A 7,148-nucleotide genomic window follows, 5' to 3' on the forward strand; every position below is an offset into this window, starting at 1 on the left:
AGAGAGAGAGAGAGAGAGAGAGAGAGAGAGAGAGAGAGAGAGAGAGAACGCAGAACTGAAGGTGTGTCACACCTTATGGTCATATGTCGCGGTCTGTATCTTAACGTTTTAAACTCTAGGTTCAAATTCATCAATTCTGCGTTCAATCCTACAAACCCTTTTTTTTACAAAATAATCTAGAAAGACACTCCTAATGAAGAATTTGTACACTACGAGAAAGAAAATATTTAAAAAATAAAAATTATTTGTTTGGTGTGTACTAATAGCATATTTATTTATACTAATAAGAAATGTTTTACAAACAAGAAATACAATTTCCACAAATAAGAAATATTTATTTTATAAGAATACTTATTTTATAAATAAGAAAATACATATTTTTTATTATATTATTATATTAACATATTATATTTTATTATATTCTATTATAAAACCTTAGCTTGGCGTAAAAGCAATTGTTTATTTTGTTTACATAAAAGAATTGAAATGTGAGTAAATATTTTATTAGCACTCACACCGAATAGATATGTTTTATTTTTTAGATTTTTTTTCTGTCAGTGGTCCGAATAAAATTGACTGTCGTGATTTTCTGAATATGCATACGGGACAAATTTGGTTGGATTAATCAAATGGTGAAATGTGAACGAACCCGAATTCCGCGATTAATGTTATCAAAATTCTGTTCAAGTTAACAAGATTCTAATTAACCATACAAGATTCCTGGTTAAATAAAACTTGCAACTGTTCACGTTGAGCTAGAATTTTGGTAACTTCAACCGGAATTCTGGTTTGTTCACACATCACTAGACAATTAGAATTAATTCTCAACCAAATATTCTTTTCCGTACATAATCATGTACATTTATATCTGCATGTGTGTCGCAGCTAAAACATTTAATTTAATTTGTTTGAAGAAATAAGAGTCACTTGCTTTTTTCGTGAAAAACTTTACACAATTTCGAGGAGCAACGATTCTGCTCCGCGCACGATCGCTATATTGGTCTTTTTCAGCGAAAAAATCACTGTTTCACGGGTCGAGACGAAGAATATAACTCAATATAGGGCGAATCGATATTATTATATTGACGGGATCATTGCTGTGCCAATATAAAAAAAATTGAGGATTCACTCAAAGTGAATGTACATAACTATGTGCACTTGGATTAATTCTGTCGAGTGATCAACCGCCGCTGGTTTACTGTAAACGCGGGGCAAGGGCCGCGCAAGGGTGGATTCACGCGAGTTCTCGCGGCGACGAAAGGCGATAGCGAAGGTAATCCGACGGCAATTCCGCCGTTCGTTCGAACGATGATTATTCTCGCTCTCCTTGCTTTCTATAAGACGCGCGCTATACATTTCACGGTGTCGTGGCTCGGAGCATCGCCGTCGAATCAAGAAAGAGCGTCTCTCCTCTGCCTCCTTCTCTCTTTTTCTCTTTCTACTTTTTACCTCGACACAAGGCGAGTCGTAAAAATAAATCCGAGACTCATAATCTGTTTGAGGGGATAGCGCTTTTCGTTCTCGTCGCTCGCTCGGTGACGGAATGCTCCGTCACTGCGACGATATCGAGAAACCAGGAGCGAGAAGGAGAGCGATAAAGGGAGAGAGAGGGAGAACATGGGAGAGAAGGAAGAGTTCGTTCACCGTTTTCAGAACTTCGCGGCATTCATCGCTTCTTCCCGGGCCCTCCTTTGACGATTCTCCTGAAAGGCGTTGCTCGCGAACGCCCGTCGAGAGAGTGGCTCCACGTGATATACAGGATGCTTCCGCACGCGATAGTTAAGCGAGCTACGTCGTTTTGCTTTCTCCTTCTCCTCTTCCCCCTCCTTCTCTGCCCGATTAAAATTATTATCACGACGTTACGCGCGGTAATGTGCATAACGGACGGCGAAGGTAAGCATAAAAATATGCTTACGCAAACGAGATTCCGCGGCGGTGCGCATTGGACCGTCGGCAATAAAGCTCGATGAAATTTACACCGAAATGAGACTTTACGGTCCTAGGGAGAAAAAGAGCGTCTCCAACGTTCTAACCGGCGTGTCGGCCGGGCTCGCCTCACCTCGACCTGGACGTCCGATGCAGCTTCGCTCGCGTACACTCACGCGCGCGCGAACGAACGAACGAACGAACGTGCCGGGCGATGGGCGAAGAGGGTGACTGCACCGGCTCTCTCGCACCCCCTGGCGGAGTACAAAGTTTCATTCCTGGATGAAATGAAATGTTACATCGCGCCACCGTTTCCGCCGTCGTCCTCGTCTCATCCTCGTCGTCGGTCCGCCCAGTTCTTTCCATTCACGCGCGTCCTCCCCTTCTCGCTCTCTCGCCCTTATTTCCCCAGCTCGCTCGTCACCTTTCCACATTTTTATCCGCGCGCGCACGCTCATGGGAAAAGGACAAAAAGAAACGGCGGTTCATTTTCCTAATGCGACTGACAGCGCCGCCATATAACGGGAAACTCGCGATATGTCGGTCGTCGCAATACCGTCGTCGATACCGTCGGTCGTCGCGATTACGCTCGGCGATAATGAACGAAAGCAGCTCCATGATGGATGATGGAAATGTTAACGAGGTGCCGTGATGCGCGCGCGGAAGAGGGCGAGTGCCGGAGCAACAATGCGGATTTACCGGCGCGAGCCCTCGGAAATGCACGTCGGAAGTGCACACGACGCGCGGATGTCTCATATTTGAAATGAAAAATTATCCTTTGCGAAGAGAGTGTACACTCGTTTAATTTGTCCCTTCGACACGCTTCCGGGGCTAGTTCGGCCTTTCTTCTCGATTCAAGTTTTATCGATAAATGTATATTTCCTCGTAAATTCTCACCTCTCTCACCTGTCCGCCACGTTTCTCAGAAGAAGGCACGCGCGGTAATTAAAAAAAAAGATTTCAAGAGAATTGACCTTTTCAGTTGTGATTTAAAATAATCGCAATTTTCCAGGGTGCGGCATATCTAAATTTCTTTTCTCTTTATCATTATTTTCTTTGAAACATTTTAAGAAATAAAGAGAGAATAGAGAAAATACACAGAATGTCCCATGATGAATTGTACATACCAAGAGAACGTGTTCCTGGGATCAATTTGAGCAGAAAACTTCCTAATCCCAAATATGGATGAAATTCCTAAACTTTCAGATGTGAGTAAAATTTATAAGAGTTAGGTGCAAGCGTTCAAAGTTCAGTACTAGATCTCTGCTTTGTCTTCCTTAATCTTCTGAAAGAAGACTTCTTCTTTAGATCTTCTCCTTTAAGATAAAGAGTAGTGAACATCCAGAGCTGCATTAATATAATGTGTTAATCATGCATGTCGGCAAATAAGAAACAATTACGAGATTCTTCTTATTTTGTTCATTTTAGATCGCAATACGTGATGTATCACAACTGAAGAACGTTAATTAGGACATTTTACGTAATTTTTTATTTCTATTCAATAATTTTTGTTTTTATAATATTTGAGATTTGTTCGAATTTATTCTTCTCAATGACACAAAGCATTTCAGAAATTGTAATTCAATTATTAGTTTTAAACATATGTATTTAGGTAAATCCCGAATAGAAATTAATCAAAGTGAGTCCTATGTATGTAATGGCCCTAGCCAGGGATATCCTAAAACAGGTATACCTTCATAGAGCTAATAGCTATGGCTAAAATAGATAAATTCTGAATAGAATTTCATGAATAGGCCATAAATTAATGTTGACATGAAAGTTCTAAAATAGGCAAGCCTTCATAGAGCCCAGATATGACCAAAATAAATAAATTCTAAATAGATTTTCGCTAATGGCTTATGAATTTTTAGGGAAAAACGTGTGGAAACCCTAAACGAGGCTTGTGCTAATAATGCTAATCAGGAGTAGTTCAATTCTTGAAATGGTTTCAGTGAAGAAACGATTATTCATTAAAATAATTAATGATTTTTAATAAAATAGTAAATGATTTTTAATTAGTTAATGATTGATAATTATAAGGTAAATATTTTGATAAGTGTTACTATATTTTAAATAATTAAGTATCTGTCTAGTTAAACATACCAAAATATAGAGACTACTCAAATTTACAAGTCTAGGTGCTCATTTATAAGAACGTAACATTTCTATGTAGGATCTGTCTTTATAGGAGTACTTTGATAGAAGTAGGGAAAAACTGTCCAAGCCCTTTTTAACCATCGTTTTAAATTTCTTCCCAGGCATTGTGGATTTCATCTATGTTTATAGGAAGTTCTCGGCTTAAATTGATCCTAGAAACACACTTTCGTAGTATATACAGCTTGTGTTCGTGGGACATCCTGTATCTAATTTGCATTTTCCATGAATTGGGGAAGAAACAATAGTTTCAGTAAATCAGGAGAAATTGAATATTTTATCACGAAACTTTTCCGAGTACGCCACTTGAGGAGTTAAGACTAAGAGTGTTCGCACGAAACCGCAATGAAATATTTCCATCGTTCCGGGGGTTTCAACCTTTGTCACTGCATCCGTGTGAGATTCTCGAATTTCCAGAAGCCCGATGCGTGAGGTCGGGTCACACGCGTCCTCGACTCCGGTCCGGGAGGGCTTTGTGCCGGAAGAGCGATGCGGTATTAACACCTCAAATCAATATGCACGGAATTAGAGCGCACGCAATTTCATCAGCAATTCCGTGTCTCGAGCGAAAGGAGAGGAGCGGGAGGATTTTCGCGGAAAGAGAGAAGAAAATACAAAGCGTTTCTCGTCCGAGAACAAAAGTCGATGTTGCGTTATTATTTCCGGACTAGGGGCGGAAATTGAGCTACAAAGGACGTGAGCGTCCCTTTCCGCGAGCGTCGATCCGTTTTCCACATATTTCAGAGAACATTTCAGAGAACACGTCTGATTCTCTCTCTCTCCCTCACGGAAGCGTTTCTGAAATTTCAAATAAAATTACAACCCCCACACATGCGACGGACGAAAGTAGTCGAAGGGTCTCGCGCCGTCAATCGATACGTCGTGGCAGTATTAACGAGTAATACCGTGACGGAAGCGTGTAGATAGTAGTGGGCCCTCAATTGTTTTGGGCTAGCGCATGGCAACCGAAGCGTTGAGCCCTTCATCCCTAAATTGATACACCAGGGACCCCGTTAGAGTCCGTCGCATCGATTGACGTGCTGTGTGTCCGAAAAAAATGATTAATACCAAAATAACAGTCGGTGGAACACGACGGGAGTCACGACACAACTGACAAGACACGGGTGACTGACAACGACGGAATCACCGTGAGACAACAGGTCTGTTCTTTTCAGCTGAATTTGATTGCACTTTTTGCCTTTAGAGGAAAATAAATAGATGGGGTAAAATACTCGATTACTCACATCCCTCTAAGCCGTGGCACTCTGTACAAAGAGGATTTTGTAATAAAAATTATAATAGAATTATAATTAGTTAAAAATTACAATAGAATAAATTAATATAATAGAATAACGTAATGAACAAGTATATGGAATAATATTGAAATAATAATAAAATAATTAAAAATACAATAGAATATATAAATAGAAATAAATTACGACAGAATTTTGTAACTGACAAATAGATCGACACTCTGCAGTAGCTAACTATCTTCCTATTTCATACGTGCTATTTATATTTTGGGAACTGAATGTGCTATTAAAAACTTTGCTATGTTCTTTAGCAAAATAAAGACCTCACTGTGGCGAGTTATTCTTATACTACTAAAAACACAGTACAACAGAAAACTATAATATTCTCTCTATATAGACACACTAAAAGAAAAAATATCTAAAAAGTGAAAAATATTTATTCGATGGATATTATATAATAATATTTACTTATATCAATATATGTATTTTCACATTGAGAGAAAAACATTTCTTTCAAATGAAAAAATATATATTTTCCTAAAACACAATCGTCGCTCCTCACAAAAGCGATTGTTTATTCTGTTTTAACAAAAGAATTTTGAACTGAATATATTATTAGTCAGCGAATAAATATCTTTTATTTTTCAGATACCTTTTTTCTCAATATCGTTTTTCTTGCGACCAACGGCATCTGTTGACAATTTTAGTTGCAACGACCTCTTTTGAAATCATACACTGAGAGAAGAAATACTTAAGAGGTCAAAAATATTTATTCGGAATGGATCTCCTAATAACACATTTCATAAAAACAATTTTTTATTCTACTTGAATAAAATAACTAAGATTGAAGATAAGTTATTAGTACCCATCGCAAATAAAAATACACATTTTACTTTTTAGATATTTTCTCTCAGTGTACAATGCAGGCAAGAAGTTCAACTACAATGCTGGTCGCCAGAAAAACCATTTTTTTTCTCTATAGTGTCAATAGCCAAGGGGTTGCCAATAACAGAGTGTTTCTCTGTAACCCAGCATTAAAGAGAAAAGGAACAGAGATTCAATGCAACATTTGTTCGGCTAAAAAGAAAAGCAGACTCAATTTCTTCTCGCCTAATAGCCCTTGCGGCCGACCAGGACACACTTGCGCCCTTATCGCGGCCTGTTTATTTTGCACCCTCGTTTTGACAAGGACGATTATCAGGAGGCGCGCCCGCGCCCGCTGATTCGATATCTATTAACAAAAAGCTCCACTCGACAGTGATTCGTACACGTGTTACATTGCGCACGCACACTGTGCCGCTGCCGTGTGTACACGCGTGTGTGCACGCGTACACGCGAACGGCCACCCCCGCACGCTCGTGTGTCCGCGCTTCGTGTGTTCGCCAGATGGGCGAGCGGCGGGATGCTGCGTCGCGGCGCTCTACGTCCCACAGTGCGGTCGCGCTACGACCAGGCAAGGGGGAGAGAGAGGGAGAGGGGCGAAGCGAGGAGAGGAGAGGAGAGAGCGGGGAGAGGAGGAAAGCTCCGAGTGGAGAACGGAACCGTTCAGTCGCAGCCACGAAGCGGCGCCGTGCGCGACGACGACGACGACGTCGACGTCGGACACCCTCGCGCACACTTCCCTCGCTCTTCCATTTGGTCTTCTGCTTCCTCCTCTTCGTCTTCGTCTCCGGTCCATCGGTCGCGTGTTCGCTGCAGTGAGGGTTGCGGCCGCGAGGGTGACTCGGCAAGGAGAGGGAAAGGAAAAGAGTGTGTGTCTGGCTGAAATTAAATTTCGACCGGACGTTGTCCGCTGGACAGACGGACGGGGGGGGG

This window comes from Odontomachus brunneus, unplaced genomic scaffold, assembly GCF_010583005.1.
Source record: "Odontomachus brunneus isolate Ranch 3 - 2012 unplaced genomic scaffold, Obru_v1 Obru_scaffold_021, whole genome shotgun sequence".
NCBI classification, from domain to species: domain Eukaryota; kingdom Metazoa; phylum Arthropoda; class Insecta; order Hymenoptera; family Formicidae; genus Odontomachus; species Odontomachus brunneus.